The sequence below is a fragment of the Macaca fascicularis genome, chromosome 3 (assembly GCF_037993035.2).
Source record: "Macaca fascicularis isolate 582-1 chromosome 3, T2T-MFA8v1.1".
Classification (NCBI taxonomy): domain Eukaryota; kingdom Metazoa; phylum Chordata; class Mammalia; order Primates; family Cercopithecidae; genus Macaca; species Macaca fascicularis.
This window is the reverse complement of record NC_088377.1, coordinates 185,440,883-185,459,698: the sequence shown is the minus strand read 5'-3', so window position 1 is coordinate 185,459,698 and position 18,816 is coordinate 185,440,883. Positions and strand designations below refer to the sequence as shown.

The window sequence follows — 18,816 nt, the reverse complement described above, 5'->3', positions numbered from 1 at the left end:
CAAAAAATAAATTGAAAAAATCCAAGTCCTGATGATGGTTAAACATTAGCAGCACAGTAAAGTAGAAAAAAACTTCCTCTAAGAAGTAGTGTATCTACCGGAAACCTTCGGCAAGCATTACACTCAGTTGTAAAAAGTCAGATGCATTCACATTAAATTCACAAACAAAAGAAGAATGTTTACTCTCAGTGTTACCTTCAACATACTCGTAGAGGTCCTTATCAGTGCATTAAGACAATAAAAATAAACAAACTGGACAGAAATAAATAAAAGTCATAATATTTGGAAAATATGATCCTTTATAATTTGAGGGTGGATCTAATAGACTTAGTGGACGAATTGGATGTGATAGGGGCAGGTAAAGAAAGATCAAGTATGATACCTAGGCTTTTGGCTTGAGCCATCAGTGTTTTTCAGAACTTTAACTGAGACAATGGAAGATGAGGGTATGGGATGAAGAGAAAATATCAGCTAGACAGTTTGAGATATGAGTCTAGACTTTAGAGGTTTGGGGTACAGAATGAAGAGAAGATATTAGATAGGCAGATATTAGATAGGCAGTTTAATAATGAGTCTAGACTTCAGAGCAGAGGTCAGGTCTGCAAATATAAATTTCGAAGTCATCAGAAAATAGATGATATTAAAGCTTTAGGCCAAATTGAATTCTCAAGAGAAGAACATTGAAAATGCTGCAAACTAACATTTAGAGGCAAAATAAAAGAGAGAGAGAGAGAGATTTGGAAAGACTAGCCCCATGAGATAAGAGGAAAGCCCAAGTTTATTACAGGATCACAGAGCTGTGGGAGAGAAGATTTTTTTTTTAAGGGGAAGAGGAGCAAGATGTCAACAGTCATATGTTGTTGAAAGCTGATAGCAAAATCATGTAAATAAAGATGAAAAAGTAATCTTGGGATCTATCCATATGGGAACCTTGACACGTTACATGGCAGATGAGTTAGAAAGCCAGCTAGGGTGGGTTGAGGAGATCAGGGAAATGAGAAACTTGAGAAATCTCATATTCAAAATGCTTTTGATAAGGAAGCAAAGAAATCAGGGGAAAACTGGAGGGATAAAGGACCCAGAGAAGATCTTATTTTTTAAGGTGATGAGATAATAGAGAGTATTTTTACATCGATGTAAATAATCCAGCATGGGGAGAGAGATTATGACTTATGTGTTGGAAAGTGGGGAAAGTAAACTAAATTTAATATTATATAAAATTATAAAGTAGTTTACAAAGGAAACCAGTTGGATAGAACATGATCCATAAGTCAGCCTGGCAAACTAATTTTCTATCAACTCATTTGGATTTGAAGTTTGTTCTATGCTTGACTTTTAAGAAACTTATGTGTAAAAAAAAAATACATTTCTTTCAAAGAAATTTGATTAGCTCAGAGTTTTTCGGTGTTTTTGTTTTGTTTTGAGACAGGGTCTCACTCTGTCACCAAGGCTGGAGTGCAGTGGTGTGACCACAGATGTCTGCAGCCTTGACCTCCCAGGCTTCAGTGACCCTCCTACCTCAGCATCCTGAGTAGCTGGGACCACAGGCACATGCCACCATGCCTGATGAATTTTCCTGTTTTTGGTAGAGACAGGGTTTCACCATGTTGCCCAGGCTGGTCTCAAACTCCTGAGCTCAAGCAATGAACTTGCCTTGGCCTCCAGAAGTGCTGGGATTACAGGCATGAATCACCACACCCAGCCTGAGGTTGTTTTTAAATAGCAGAATATCTGGGGTTTTCCCCCAGTAATGGCACCTTACTTCAGAATATGTCTTTGGTATCTGGGATGCACCTATATTAACAAAAGGCTTATTATTAAAAGGGTGTGGGCAAAATTGGTTAGCCATAAGTAGAAAGCTGAAACTGGATCCTTTCCTTACTCCTTATACGAAAGTTAATTCAAGATGGATTAGAGACTTAAATCCTAAAACCATAAAAACCCTAGAACAAAACCTAGGTAATACCATTCAGGACACAGGAATGGGCAAGGACCTCATGTCTAAAACACCAAAAGCAATGGCAACAAAAGCCAAAATTGACAAATGGGATCTAATTAAACTAAAGAGCTTCTGCACAGCAAAAGAAACTACCATCAGAGTGAACAGGCAACCTACAGAATGGGAGAAAATTTTTGCAATCTACTCATCTGACAAAGGGCTAATATCCAGAACCTACAAAGAACTCAAACAAATTTACAAGAAAAAAACAAACAACCCCATCAAAAAGTGGGCAAAGGATATGAACAGACACTTCTCAAAAGAAGACATTTATGCAGCCAACAGACACATGAAAAAATGCTCATCATCACTCACCATCAGAGAAATGCAAATCAAAACCACAATGAGATACCATCTCACACCAGTTAGAATGGCAATCATTAAAAAGTCAGGAAACAACAGGGGTGCTGGAGAGGATGTGGAGAAATAGGAACACTTTTACACTGTTGGTGAGACTGTAAACTAGTTCAACCATTGTGGAAAACAGTGTGGCAATTCCTCAAGGATCTAGAACTAGAAATACCATCTGACCCAGCTATCCAATTACCGGGTATATACCCAAAGGATTATAAGTCATGCTGCTATAAAGACACATGTACACATATGTTTACTGCAGCACTATTCACAATAGCAAAGACTTGGAATCAACCCAAATGTCCATCAGTGACAGACAGGGTTAAGAAAATGTGGCACATATACACCATGGAATACTATGCAGCCATAAAAAAGGATGAATCCATGTCCTTTGTAGGGACATGGATGCAGCTGGAAACCATCATTCTCAGCAAACTATCGCAAGAACAGAAAACCAAATACCGCATGTTCTCACTCATAGGTGGGAATTGAACAATGAGATCACTTGGACACAGGAAGGGGAACATCACACATCGGGTCCTATTGTGGGGAGGGGGGAGGGGGGAGGGATAGCATTAGGAGATATACCTAATGTAAATGACGAGTTAATGGGTGCAGCACACCAACATGGCACATGTATACATATGTAACAAACCTGCACATTGTGCACATGTATCCTAGAACTTAAAGTATAATTTTAAAAAGGCTTATTATTAATAATTCATAGTTCAAAACTTTCTACGGATGAAAAAGTGCAGATTTGACTAGAAAAATACAGACTGCCTATCTGCTGTCAACTCACTTGATTCAGTTGAATTTTAACCAGACAAGGGGGCATTTTTAGTTTTCTTTTTCTTTTTTGGCTGCTCAGCATTTGGATCCTAATTCTGTTTGGGGGCCTCCTAAAACAGTCAGTCATAGTGGAAGATAGGCCCTTCTTATCACTTATGCACTTAGCCAGTGCACGAGCTTAAAATGCCAAATACATATATTTCTTCCCCTCAACCCTTGTAGCTAGAGTGTAGTCAGTTCAAGTCTACGAGGCCATTGACTCCTCCACAGATGACACTAGGAAGGTGTGAGTATATGGAATAACTATGTTAGTGGCATTCAGTGGCCAGTGGCCACAACAATAGCATTATAACCAATTCTGGTGGTGTAATTTTGATTGTATTTCTGAACATCTGGATCCTCGTTCCTGGTGGACTCAGGCTTGGTTCTCCACATACTCTACCAATTATGAGAGCAATCCAAATCACATCTAATAAATTCCTACCTTGCAGAGTTAACTGAGGCTTTCTTTTTTGTTGATTGCCAACAAGAACCCTGGATGATACACCAAATATAACACACCTGCGGTATCTTCAGGACAACCTGACAGGCTTTTTCTTCAAAAATGCCACCCAATTCTTGAAATTTCTGGAAACCCAAATAGTACTTGCATTTTCCCCTTTATATTAGGTCGTACTTAGCTCACAATGGTCTAAATTATTTTTCAAAGGTCAATATCTGTTTATTGTGAAGATAAAGGTGCCTGTGTTGTGATCGCTGCATGCTATGAAAAAGTGCCATGTGTAACTAATGTTAGTATAAAAAAATTCACGAAGAGGAGGCAGAAACTCAGGAAATATTAATTGTTGAAATCAAGAGTGAGAATCAGTTTTAGATTCTCATGTTTTTGGAACATTTCAAAAGACTTAATATTTTGGTTAAAAAAAGAAATTTATATATTCTGGGATAATGATAAACATATCACTTTGCTACGATTCATCTCGGATTTTTCTCTCCTTTCTTACGGTTTTAGCTTTCCGATTTTCCTTTTGTTTTCATGCTGCGCCTCATCTTCCTTCTAAGCTTTCAGACTAAACATTCCATTCCTTTACCTTTAGAAAAAAAAAATGTGGTTGTGAATGTGTTCCTTTTACAGTAAGTGCTGAAAAACTATAAACTTTAAGCCAAAAGGACAATACTTCTTTCAAAACCCTTCCTTTAACAAATCATTTTTCAGAGCATTAAAAAGGCCATAAAGAGACAGTATGTTTTCCCCAGCCATTGAAGGTATGATGAATGGCACATTCTGAGGGTGAATGGAAGAGCCACTTTATAAAGTTTAAAGAGCAAATACTTGGGCTTAGTTATGGACTTTACACTAACCAGAGATACAAGGCATTTTAGCTGAATGACAGTGGACCAAACTAATCCTATAAAGTGACAAAAGGAAACATTGGGGCCTTCCACTGTGAAATATCTTGAAGTGAAGGCTTGGCAGGAAGTCAGTCTTGCATAAACATAAAAGCCAAACTCTTTTAGAAAACATATTATCAGAGATGATTTATTTTTATGTGAGAATAGTTCTTCTAAAAATATTTTAGATCTTTTTCTTGAATATAAATACTGATTTACTAATATGACCTGTCTTTTTTCATGTCCTAGACAACAACGATTTCATAAGAAGAGGCAAATGGAACTCAGAATAAGCAATCATAGACTACAAGCATAGAATAATTTCAATAATTTTTGCATTTGAACACAAAAAATGAGTTACTAAAAGCATAGTCCCCTTCAAGTTGTAATTCAAACACATAACATAATTTGACTTCAATAGGCAAAGCAAATGACACTTACTTGGAAATTTCTAAGGTACTTACAGAAAGTCAAGGAGAGGACTTAAATTGAAGAAAAAAATATGTCTGACTAATAGTGAATAAAATTGTTATTGATGCAAAAAGCATTGTTGAATGAAATCTTTTCAACATCTTAAATATATAATGGTCTAAACCTTGACCACCTCAAGTTCTTTTAAGAAGCAGGCAGAGGAAAACAGAGAAAGAATGAATATAAGAACATTTACATCCAGAGTATACAACTCCAGAAGATAGAATTTATTCCTATTTCATTGTTGTGTGCACTTTTCCCCCATGATTAACCAGTGCATTGCACAAGAAGGCTGAGTGTTTGTTGAATAAACAATCCCAGAAATAACTGGAAAATAGTGCAGAATAATGAAGAGAGAGCTTAAATAGAGATCAGGAAAGACAAAGCATCTTCTTCCTTTCTTTACTATGTTGAGATACTCTCTGAATATTATTTTCCTTATTTGAAAAACGAAGAGTCAAAGTGCCTTAAGTACCTTTGAGTTCAGAAATTCATTGCTTTGAGAGTAAATATACTTAAGATTGAGTACTAGAATTCAGAATATTGCTGTGCAAGTTAAAAAATAATTCTATCTTTGGGGAGAAAAAATGGGGTTATATTTTGTTTATTTTTTATACTCAGTAGAATAAAGGGGGTCCTTAATTAGTAAAATTGTACATTTCAATATGTTCATGTTTGCACACAGAAAGGTGCTGAGTACATGCTATGGCTGCAGTGCAATGTCTTTTGTAAATGTTAGCTCTTTGGGGAGCAAGCATACCCACATTCACATGGCATTTCCTAAGCCTGTTTTCCTTCTCAGGGTTAAACTCACTGATGCAAATTGCCCAACTGGGTTATAATTAAACTTCTACTCCCACTTTCCTTTGGGCTCTTCAATCATATATACTTCTCTTTCCCCTCTTTTCCCCATAGTCTTCTCTCTATTTTCCCTAAACTCCTAACACATAGGCCTGTGGTGAGGAGAGCTGACAATAATGAGGCCCCAGGAACTGGTTCAGAGCCTGCTGTAAAACTTTTTTAATTAAACCCTTGAGATTTTAAGAATTTGTAATTAGAATGCATGGTTTGAAATGAACTAACATAACCCTGCCATCTAGCTGGCATAACCCGGTGCCCATGGGTCTGCTGATCTCTGGGTGCTTAGGTCCTGGCAGAACAGACTGTTTCTGACTGTTTCTAACCATTGACCATCCTGTCCCAAAAGTGGGATTAGTTATGGACTTCACACCCACCAGAGACACAAGGCATTTTAGCTGAATGACAGTAGACCAAACTAATCCTATAAAGTGACAAAGGGAAACACTGGGGTCCTCCACTGTGAAATATCTTGAAGTGAAGGCTTCCTTGAACCTTTTGGGAAGTGTCCCAAATTTTCCTCCTGTTGAACTGTTAGAATGTGTTTAATTTTCCACTATAAGAATAGGTTGCTTTGATGAGTATCTATTGGGATAAGTTTCTACCTTTGTGAAATTTCTTCAAAATAGATTCCCGGAAGTAGAATTAGAGTGGGAAAGAGTAGAAATATATTAAGGGCTCATCACAGATGCCAAATCCCTTTCTTTTCACTCATTCATACAAACAAATATTTATTGAGCACCTGCTGTGTACCAGGTACTCTTCTAGGTGCTGAAATTTCGTTGTGAATGAGATAGGTGAGGTTTCTGATATCATGGAATACCTACTCTACTGGTTAAGGAAGACAATCAGTAAGTGGGCAAAAAATACATAATATAATTATAAATGGTAACAAAAGCTATATAAATATATAAAATGGAATGATAGAGAATAGGGGTTGGCTTCTCTCCTTCTTTTGTAGCCCATACAATTTATCAGGAACATTGGTCAGCTTTACCTTCCAAGTACGTACAGAACTTAATATCTTCTCTACATCTGTATTGTTATCTCCCTAATCCAGGTCACCATCATCCTTTGCCTGGACTTTTGCAAGAGTTTCCTAATTGATCTCCCTGCTACCATATTACCGCCCCCCCTTCATAGTCTGTTCTCCCCACAGCAGTCAGAATGATTCTTTTAAAGTGTAAGTCAAGTCATATAATTCAGCTGCAGAACACTTCCAATAGCTCACTTCTCTCTCAGTGTAAAATCTGTCATTTCCATGGCTTGTAGAAGAATCTGTGGCCTGAACACTGCTACATCTCTAAACCCATCTCTACCATTCCCCTCCCCGGCTGCAATCCTTTCTGATTTCAAGCATGACCCTTCCTCAGTGCCTTTGCACTTGCTATATCCTCTGTTGGGAACATAGTTTCCCCATATATTTCTCACTCCTTCAGTTCTTTGCTCAAATATGACCTTTTCATAGAAATAGTCACTAACCATCCCAAATAAAATAGTATGGCATTCCCATGTCTCTCTTTATCCTACTTTCTTTCTCTTCAGGGTACTTATTGTCTCTTGACAAATTTATTTGTATATTTTGTTTATTGACTGTTTTTACCCACTAAAATAGAAATTTCATGGATCAAATACTTTATCTGTGCTGTTCACTGCTATATCCCCAGTGTCTAAATTGATACCTGGCACATAGGTAATGGCTCAATATTTGTTGAATTAATGAAGAAATTAATGACTTTGTTTGAAGCTGGTGAGAAATTTCTTGGAATATGCTGTGAGTCTAGACCATGCGTGTCCTATTCAACTTGCTTTTAATTTTTATCAATGTCATGGATCAAGAAATAGTAGAGGCCCAACAAACTGTATGCTGTCTTGGAGTCCAGCAGTGCTGGAACTGAGGCTCAAGAGAAGTACAGGCTGCATCCCCAAGATCTAGGCGTGAGTGACCCTGGGCTATCACACTTGGGGCTAAGGTGCAGTGCTGCTGGGGCTGAGGTGCAAGTGGTGCACACATTCCCCATCCTTTGGCCTAGGCTGTTGCCACTGAAGAGAGCACTACCCTCTCCAGTGGCAGGATAACAGCACAGTTGTTGCTTCCCCCATGCAAGCATTCCACCAGTGGCCTGAGGATCACCCAACTCCTTCGTACCATGGGTGGCTCCTCCACACGCCATTGGAGGCCTGAGGGCAAGCCCACCTGACCCAGATTTACCCCCTTCCCATACAAGAGCACATAGTCTAGGGGTCAGGGGATTTCCCAACTCAGTTCACCACCATCGGAACCTAAACACCCCTCCCAGGGACCTACTCACCAAAATGAGAACAACACAACTGGCACTTATCTACATGTGCCGCCCGCGGGTCTAAAGACTAGCCCACGCAGCCCATTGTGGCCACCACCAACACCAGCACATACTTCTCAAGACCCAGAGGATTGTTCTGCCACTGACTCTACCATTGCCCACGCCATACTGGTTGTCCAGAGGTCCAAGAACCTGACACCCACCTTGCCCAAAATTACCACTACCAGCGTGTGAGTAAGCTAGCAGAAGGCCCAAGGGTTAGCCTGCCTGGACCCGCTAATACTAGTGCCAGTTTACACTGCCCCCGGTGTCCAAGAACAGGCATTCTCAGCCCAACACTGGTACCAATGGGGCTGGAAAACTGGCCTACTTGGCTTCCCAGTCCCCAGCAGAACTTCACTACAGTTTCCAGCTGTACCCTAAGGAAATCACCGATACCACTGATGTTGTTTAAAGCTACACTACTGCATGCACCCAGAATCAAAGCCAAATGTTCTACCCAACAAACACCATAGATACATCTTCAAGAAAGTCTTCCTCTACAAAAGCAAATTCAACAAGTTGGAAGAAGCTAATATTATTTCAGATATGTCAATATCAATGTAAGAACACAAGAAACATGAAAAAGCAAGGAAATAATACACCTCCAAAGGAACACAATAACTCTCGAACAACAGATTCCAATAAAAAATCAATGAAATCATGGGAAAAGAATTCAAAATCTGAATATTAAAGAAGCTCAGTGGAATACAAGAAACTTCTGAAAAACTTACAAAGAAATCGGAAAAACAATTCAGGATATGAATGGTAATTTGCCAAAGAGAGAGATAATAATAAAAAAAAAACAAGCAGAAATTCAGAAAATGAAAAATTCATTTAATGAAATACAAAATATATTCAAAAGCTTCAACAAAAATAGACTAGATCAAGCAGAAGAAAGAATCTCAGAACTTGAAAACAAGTCTATTGAAATAACACAGCCTGACAAAACTAAAGACAAAAGAATAAGCAAATTCTCCATAGCATATGAAACACCATAAAGTGGCCAAATATTTGAATTACTGGGGTCTCAGAAGGCAGAGAGAGAACAAAAGGATTAGAAAACTATTCAACATAACAATATATAACAACTTCCCAAGTCTAGCAAGAGATTTAGGCGTCTAGATACAAGAGGCTCTGAGATCCCCAAACAGATATAATGCAAAAAAGTTTTCATGAAACATTACAGTCAGATGTCTACAGTAAAATACACAGAAATAATTCTGCAAACAGTGAGAGAAAACATATAGTCACCTTTAAAGGAACCCCCATCAGACTAACAGTGAATTTCTCGGTAGAAGCCTTTCTGCCAGGAAAGAATGAGATGATATATTCAAAGGGCTAAGAAAAAAAAAAATACTGCCAGAGAAAGATCGACTTCCAGCAAATTATTCTTCATAAATGAAGGAGAAATAAAAAAGTCTTTCCCAAAGAAGCAAAAGCTGATAAAATTCATCACCACTCAACTGGTCCTCCAAGAAATGCTCAAGGCAGTCCCAAACCTGAAAGAAAAAGACAGCATTTACCATCACAAAAACACATCAAAGTATAAAACTCATTGGGAAAACAAACACACAAATGAGGAAGAGAAAGAACTCACACTGTACCACCAGAGAAAACTACCAAACTGCAATGACAAACATTAAAAGAAAAAGAAAAGAACGAAGAAAATACAAAACAACCAGAAAACAATGAACAATATGACAGAAACAATACTTCACATATGGCCGGGTCACGCTTGTAATCCCAGCACTTTGGGAGGCCAAGGCAGGCAGACCACCTGAGGTCAGGAGTTTGAGACCAGTCTGGCCAACATGGTGAAATCCCATCTCTACTAAAAAAAAAAAACAGAAATTAGCCAGGCATGGTGGCAGGTGCCTGTAATCCCAGCTACGTGGGCGGCTGAGGCAGAAGAATCACTTGAACCTGGGAGGCGAAGGTTGCAGTGAGCCAATATCATACTACTTCACTCCAGCCTGGGCAACGGAGTGAGACTCTTGTCCAAAAAAAAAAAAAAAAAAAAAACTTCACATATCAATAATAACCGTAAATGTAAATTGATTAAATTCTCCACTTAAAAGATATAGACTGACTTAATTGATTAAAAGAAGTATATATGATCCAACTATGTGCTGCCTACAAGAAACACATTTTACTTGCGAAGACATACATAGACTGAAAGAAAAAGGATTAAGAAAGATATACCATGCAAACAAAAACCAAATGTGAGCAGAAGTTGATTTATTTATATCCGATAAAAGAGACTTTAAGTCAAAAATAGTAAGAAAAGGCAAAGAAGGTCATTATATAATGATAAAGGGATCAATTCATCAAGAGGATATAATAATTGTAAATACCTATGCACCTAGCACTGTGGTACCCAGATTCATAAAGCAAATATTACTAGATCTAAAGAGAAAGATAAATTCCAATACAACAATAGTGAGGAACTTCAACACCCCACTCTAAGCATTAGACAGATCATCCAGATGTAAAATCAACTAAAAAATATTGAATTTAACGTACTATAGATCAAATGGACCTAACAGACACCTACAGAACATTTTATTCAACAACTGCAGAATACACATTTTTTTCTACTCAGCCTGTGGAGCATTTTTCAGGATAGATCATATTTTCAGCCACAAAAGAAGTCTCAAAAAATTCTTAAAACTTGAAATTATATTAAGTATTTTCCCATACAACAGTGGAATAAAACCAAAAATTAATACAAAGAACAATTTTGGAAGCTATACAAATACATAAAAATAAAACAACATGGTCCTGACTGAAGAATTTAAAATGGAAATAAAAACATTTATTGAAACAAGGCCGGGCGCGGTGGCTCAAGCCTGTAATCCTAGCACTTTGGGAGGCCGAGGCGGGTGGATCACGAGGTCAGGAGATCGAGACTATCCTGGCTAACATGGTGAAACCCCGCCTCTACTAAAAATACAAAAAACTAGCCGGACGTGATGGCGAGCGCCTGTAGTCTCAGCTACTTGGGAGGCTGAGGCGGGAGAATGGCGTGAACCCAGAAGGCGGAGCTTGCAGTGAGCCGAGATCACGCCACTGCATTCCAGCCTGGGAGACACAGCGAGACTGCGTCTCAAAAAAAAAAAAAAACAAAAAAACAAAAAACAAAAAAAAAACATTTATTGAAACAAATAAAAGTTGAAACACAAGATGCCAAAATCTGTGGAGTACAACTAACGCAGTACTAAGAGGGAAGTTTACACCAATAAACATCTGCATCAAAAGAAGTAGAAAGTTTTAAAATAAACAATGCACCTCAAAGAATTATTATAGAAAAGGAAGAACAGACTAAACCCAAAATTAGCAGAAGAAAAGAAGCAATAAAGATAAGATGAGAACTAAATAAAATAGAGATTAAAAGAAAAGGATCATTAAACCAAAAGGTTAGTTCTTCAGAAAGATAAACAAAACTGACAAACCTGTAACTAGACTAACCAAGAAAATAAGAGAAGACCAAATAACAAAATCAGAAATAAAAAAGGAGACATTACAACTGATACCAAAGAAACATAAAAGATCATCAGAGATTATGATGAATAACTATACACTAACAAACTGGAAAGCCTAGATAAAATGGATAAATTCCTGGAAACATACAAACTACCAAGATTGAATCAGGAAAACATAGAAAACTTGAACAAACTAATAATGAATAGCGAGATTAAATTAGCAACAAAAAGTCTCCCAACAAAGAAAAGCCCAGGACCAGATAGACTCACTTTCAAATTCTAACAAACATAAAAAGAACTAATATCAATCCTCTTCAAGCTATTCCAAAAAATCGAAGAACAGGGAATTATCCCTAATTTACTCTAGGAGGTCAGCATTGTCCTGATACCAAACCAAACAAGAACACACACACAAAAAGAAAACTACAGACCAATACCCCTAATGAACATAGACACATAAATTCTCCACAAAATACTAGCAAAATGAATTTAATAGAATGTCAAAAAGATAATACTCCATGAGCAAGCAGGTTTCATCCCAGGGATACAAGGATGGTTTAACATATACAAATCAATAAATGTTTCACATCACATGAACAGAATGAAGGGCAAAAACTATATGATCATTTCAACAGATTCAGAAAAGGGATTTAATAAAATTCAACATCATTTCGTTATAAAAACTCTCAACAAACTAGGCATAGAGGCACCATACCTCAAAATAATAATGGCCGTATATGACAAACCCACAGCCAACATCATAATGAATGGGGAAAAGTTGAAAACCTTTTCTCCAAGAACTAGAACAAGACAAAGTTGCTCACTTTCACTACTCCTATTGAACATAATGCTTAAAATACCACTAAAAATACTATTTCCCCTAGCCAGAGCAATCAGACAAGAGTAAAAAATAAAAGGCATTCAAATTGGAAAAGAGAGAGTCAAATTGTCTCTCTTTGCACATGAAATAATCTTATATTTAGAAAAAAAAATGATTCCACCAAAAACTCCTAAAACTGATAAACAAATTCAATAAAGTTGCAAGATACAAAATTAACATACAAAAATCAGTAGCATTTCTATACACCAACAATAAAACAGCCAAAAGAAAAATCAAGAAGACAATCCCATTTACAATTGCTACAAAAAAATAAAATAAAATATCTAGGAGTAAATTTAACCAAGGGGATAAAAGATCTCTACAATAAAAACCATAAAACACTGATAAAATGAATTAAAGAAGACATAAACAAATAGATATCCCATGCTCATGGATCAGAAGAATCAATATTGTCAAAATGACCAAAGAAATATCCAGATTCAATGAAACCCTTATCAAAATACCAATGTCATTTTTTACAGAAATAGAAGACAAAATTCTAAAATTCATATGGAATAGAAAAAAGAGCCAGTATAACCAAAACAATCCTGAGCAAAAAGTACAAAGCAGGAGTCATCACACTACCTGACTTCAAAATATATTACAAGGTTATAGTAACCAAAAGGCATGGTATCGATATAGAAATAGACACAAAAAACAATGGAACAGAATAGAAAACCCAAAAATAAATCTACATATTTACAGCCAACAGACTTTCAACAAAGGTGCCCAGAACATACTCTGAGGAAAGGATACCTTCTTCAATAAATAGTGCTGAAAAAATGGGATATTCACATGCAGAAGAATGCAACTGGATCCCTATCTTCCACCTTACATAAAAATCAGTTCAAAGTGGATCAAAGACTTAAAAGTAAGACTTGAAACTATAAAACCACTAGAAGAAAACAAAGGGAAAACACTCCAGGATATTGGTTTAGGCAAATATTTTATGGCTGAGACCTCAAAAGCAGAGACAACTAAAACAAAAATAGACAAATGGCACTATAGTAAACTAAAAAGTTTTTGCACAGTGAAAGAAGCAATTAACAAAGTGAAGAGATGAACTGTTGAATGGGAGGAAATAGTTGCAAACTATCCATCCAACAAGGGACTAATATCTAGAATATGCAAGGAACACAAACAATTCAACAATTAAAAAAAAAATTCAATTAAAAAGTGGGCAAATGATGTGAATAGACAATTTTCAAAGGAAGACACACAAATAGCCAACAAGCATATTTTAAAACATGCTCAACATCTCTAATCATCAGAGAAATGCAAATCAAAACCATGATGAGATATGATCTCACCCTAATTAGAATGGTTATTCCTATAAAGACAAAAAAAAAAAAAAAAAACAGATGCTGGCAAGGATGTATAGAAAAGGGAATACTTAACAATAGCAAAGGTATGGACTCAATGTAAGTGTTCATCAATGGATGAATGGATAAAGAAAATGTGGTATAGATATACAATGAAATACTATTCATTCATAAGAAAGAATGAAATCATGTCATCTGCAGCAATATGGATGGAAATAAAGGTCATTATGTTAAGTGAAATAGTCCAGGCACAGAAAGACAAAATATCACATGTTCTCACTCATGTGCAGGAGCTAAAAACCTTGCTCTCCAATACCAGAGTTTGGGAGGGTGTGAGGGTAGGCGGGGAGAGAAATGAAAAGAGGTTCGTGAAGAAGCACAAACTTACAGTTAGATAGAGGAAATAAGTTCTAATTTTCAATAGCAGACTGGGGTGATTATAGTTAACAACAATATATTGTGTATTTTTAAGTAGCTAGAAGAAAGAACTTGAAATGTTACCAACACATAGAAATGACAAATACTCAATATGATGGATACCCCAAATACCCTGAGTTGATCTTACACGTTTGATGCACATTAAAAATGCTCACATGTACCCCCATAAATGTGCAAAACACTATGTATCAATAAAAGGAAAAGAGAAATAATAGAGAGTCTCACAAGTGTTATACACATGACTTGTTATCAGAATTATATTCAGCAATCCTTTTCAAACCGCAGGTCACTAACCATTACTAGTCTGTGAAGATAGTTTAGCAGGTTGTGAACAGCCTTTTGTTAACAAAAGAGAATTCATCCAGGCTGGAACAGAATATAATTGAATTGAAAAAAAAAAAAAAAAAAAAAAAAAAACCTTTATTGCATGTAATAAGGCTGAGTGTTGTTTTGTGAAAGTTTGTTTTAATCGTATGTAAATGGGCTTTCTGAGCACATAACGAAATACGATATAAAAAGTATTTGTTATTATAGGTCACAGTGTTTTTTTAAAAAAACAATGGCCTACAATGTTGATCCTCAGGAATCCACCCAGAATTTCCAGGAAATAAAAATAACAGAAGAAAACAACGAATTGGAAAAACAATGAAAGAGAAGCAAAGAGAGAATCAATGACCAAAGAGTTGTTCCCTTGAAAAAAGTTCATAAATTAATAGTGACTAGCCATATTGGCCAAGATAAAAAGAGAGAAGACACAAATTAACAATTTTAGGAATGAAGGATGGAAAATTTTTTCAGATCCTAGTTATTTATAAACATAAAAATAAATCATACATGTGTCATGCATGACACAGCAGCAAAACTCACTGAAGAAGAAATAGCTATCTTGAATAATCTACTATACATTAAAGAAATTGAATTTGTGGTTTAAAATTCTCAAAGAAAAATCTTCAAGTCCAGATGGCTGTACTAACAAGTTTTTCCTAACATTTCAGAAAAATGTAATATAATTATACACAATTTTTTTCCACAAAATAAGAGAGGAGGGAATGACACCCAGCTCATTTTATAAACTCAGCATTACATATATTAAAAACAAAGACATTACAAGAAAATTACAGACCAAATATCCCCCACAGCATAGATATGAAAATATTCAATAGAATGCTAGCAATTGTAATCCAACAATACATAAAAAGATAACATATCATTACCAAGTGAGGTTTATTTCATCATGAAAACATAGTTAAGCATTCAAAAGTTAATTAAATTAGTTCATCACATCAGTAGACAAAAGAAGAAAAACATTGCTCATCTCAAGAGATGCAGAAAATCATTGGACAAAATTTGAAATCCAACCATAATGAAAATCCTCAGCAATTTAACATTGCTGAGTAAACATCAGAGTTAATACTAAAAGACCATATGCTTTGCCTCTAAGATCAGGAATAAGGATGAGAAGTCCATTCTTACTGCTCTTTTTAGACACACTGAAAATTCTAAGTGCAATAAGAGAAGAAATTGAAAAAAAAGACAGACAGACTGGAATGGAAGAAGTAAAAATGTTTCTCTTTGCAGATGACATGATTATATATTTAGAAAATTATTAAGAATCTACAAGAAAGGTATTAGAACTAATAAGTAAATTTAGCAAGGTCAATAGTTAGAAGGCCAATGTAAATTTAATACACAAAATCACGTTTCTGTCTACATTCTATATACTATCAATAGAAACTGAAAAATTTCAAGCAGTGCTATTGTAATGATAACAAAAATAAAAAATACTTTGGTAAAAATTTAGCAAAATATGTTTATACAGGTGTTATGATCTGCATATTGAAAACTTCAAAACGCCAATGAAATAAATCAAAGATCTAAACAAATATGAGATGTTCCTTATTCAAGATTTGCAAGTCTCAACATTGTTATGTTAATTTATTAATGTTAATCATAAATTAACCTTCCATAGATTCCATGCAACCTTAGTAGAAAATTGCCAGCAATATTCTTTTTGGAGAAATCAACAAGCTAATTCTAAACTTTATATGGAAAAAATCAAAGGAAGTACAAGAGCTGACATAATTTTAAAAAGAACAAAGCCTGAGGACTTAATTATTTCATTTCAAGACACATTAATCAAGATGTATAGATCAGGATTAAAGTATAAAGCTACATTAATCAAAACAACGTAGTATTGGTGAAAGGACAGACACATAAATCCACTGTAACAAAACAAAGTCCAGATAAAGACTCACATATAAATTATCAATTAATATTTGATAAAAGTACAAAGAAAACTCAGTGCAGAAAAGAGAATTTTTTCAACAAATGATCTGAAAAAATTTAACATCCATTTGCAAAACTTTTTAAATCTTGACCCATACCTCATACCATATGTAAAAATTAAATCAAAATGAATCATAAAGTGTAAAAAAATAAAAATTCAGAAGAAATCATAAGACCACAAATTGATACCTTGGATTAAACAAAGACTTATTAGATATGAAATTTAATCTCAATCATGAAGATAAAATTGATAGTGATTCATCAAAGTTAAGAACTTCTGCTCTTTGTAAGACACTGTTCAGAACCTTAGAAGACAATCTATACACTGAGAGAAAATATTTGCAAAAGGCATTTCTGATGAAGAACCTGTATCCGAGATTTCTGCCTCTCTTCCCAGTGGGGTCACAACCCTTAGCCCGCTCGGGATATTGGCAACAGCTGAGGCACTAAGTATTGGTTAAAACAAACAAACAAACAAACAAAAAACAACTGAATAAGGGTAAAACAAAGTCCATGAATTATTAGATAGTCCAGAAAAAAAATCCTCCCGCAGTCCAAGGACCAGATAACAGCAGGAAATGCAGTTAGAAAGAATCAACTGGAAGTAAAAGCTGGAATCGCAAATAAAATTACCAGTTGTATTTTTCAGTTGTTACAGGAGGCAAGTGTCAAAACTGCTTTCACCAGAAAATGTGGGGAGACAGACAGCTTTTGCTGCTCCCGCATGTGAAATGATTCCAACTGAATGGGTTTGCAGAAGAATAGCAACTGATTCTTTTCTCAAAAGAAATCCTGATGACAAGGAAGGATATAAGTTTTACCCACCTAAAGTGGAGATGTTTTTCAAGGATGATGCCAGTAACGACCCACAGTCATCAAAGGAACAGCTAATTGCTCCAAAATTTTGCTTTGGCGGACTTCTCATAGGCCAAACTGAAGTGGGTATCACGTCATACTACATAGGCTTTTTTTTTTTTTTTTAAATACTGAAGAAATCTTGGTTGCTCCAGAACTGTATACTGGTTGATATGATGATCAAATTTGGTGTTGATATAACCCCCAAAGAAATTGTTCTTGCTGATGAGATTGACAATGATTCCTGGAGACTCTGGCCATCAGTGGATTGAAGCCAACAGAAAGACAAACAGCCTCATCAGGACCTCAAAGAAGTAACTCCTGAAGGGCTCAAGATGGTAAGGAAAAACTTAGAGTGGGTTTCAGAGAGAGAAGAGTTGCTTTTGAAATTAGAAAGTCCGCACAGGATGGCAGTATTGATAGGCTATACTTCTGATCTTGGCCACTGTGAAAAAATCAAGAAGTCCTGTGGAAATCTTGGCATTCCATGTGAACTTCAAGTTACATCTGTGCATAAAGGATCAGATAAAACTCTGAGGATTAAAGCTGAGTGTGAAGAGGATGGCATTCCCACTGTATTTGTGGCAGTGGCAGGCAGAAGTGGTTTGGGACCAGTGACGTCTGGGAACACTGCATGTCCACTTATCAGCTGCCCTCTGCTCATGCAGACTGGGGAGCTCAGGATGTGCGGTCTTCTCTTCGACCACCCAGTGGTCTCAGCTGCTCAACCACCCTTTATCCAGAAAGGTCAGCTCGGTTTACTGCTCAGATATTTGGGCTAAACAACCATTTGCTGTGGGGCAGGCTGCTGTTCATATTTACTAATATCTCCTTATAGGCAGAGAAGTTACTATAAGGACATTTTCAAATTACTCTCTTATCCACTGTATGGTCATTGTCAAGTGATAATATAATTAAAGAAATATCTTTTATAAATGCTAATAATGTTCTATTATAAAACTCTAGAGTTATTACCTGACCTTCTATATGTCAATCCATAAGTTTTAGGAAGTAAAACTGGCTATATTTTAGGTGATAAGAGCAATGTCGTTCTCATTCACTCTATTGTCTTCACAAAATTCTAAGGGTATAGTTCTAAATTTTCAATTAGTATTTCAGAAAGTGATTTCTATTTACATGTACATCTGTAGATAAGTTCTGATTTTCTTTTAAAGAAAAGTTGAGATTGGGTAGAAAACAAGGTAGAGGAGCGCTGTTGCGCCCATGGAAAGGGGACTTTCCTGAGACCTTCTCTGTTGGTTGTTAGAGCAATTTTTCCATGTAAACAGTAGAGTTACCTTCGCCATGCCAAATGAAAGAGTTAGTGAATCTTACTTGGCTA

At 36.1% G+C, this 18,816-nt stretch overlaps 1 pseudogene; it reads left to right on the top strand.

The window, feature by feature from the left end:
* Positions 1 to 291: 291 nt before the first annotated feature.
* On the top strand, positions 292 to 18,312 carry LOC102121867 (bifunctional phosphoribosylaminoimidazole carboxylase/phosphoribosylaminoimidazole succinocarboxamide synthetase pseudogene; annotated as a pseudogene).
* The last annotated feature ends 504 nt before the right edge of the window (positions 18,313 to 18,816 follow it).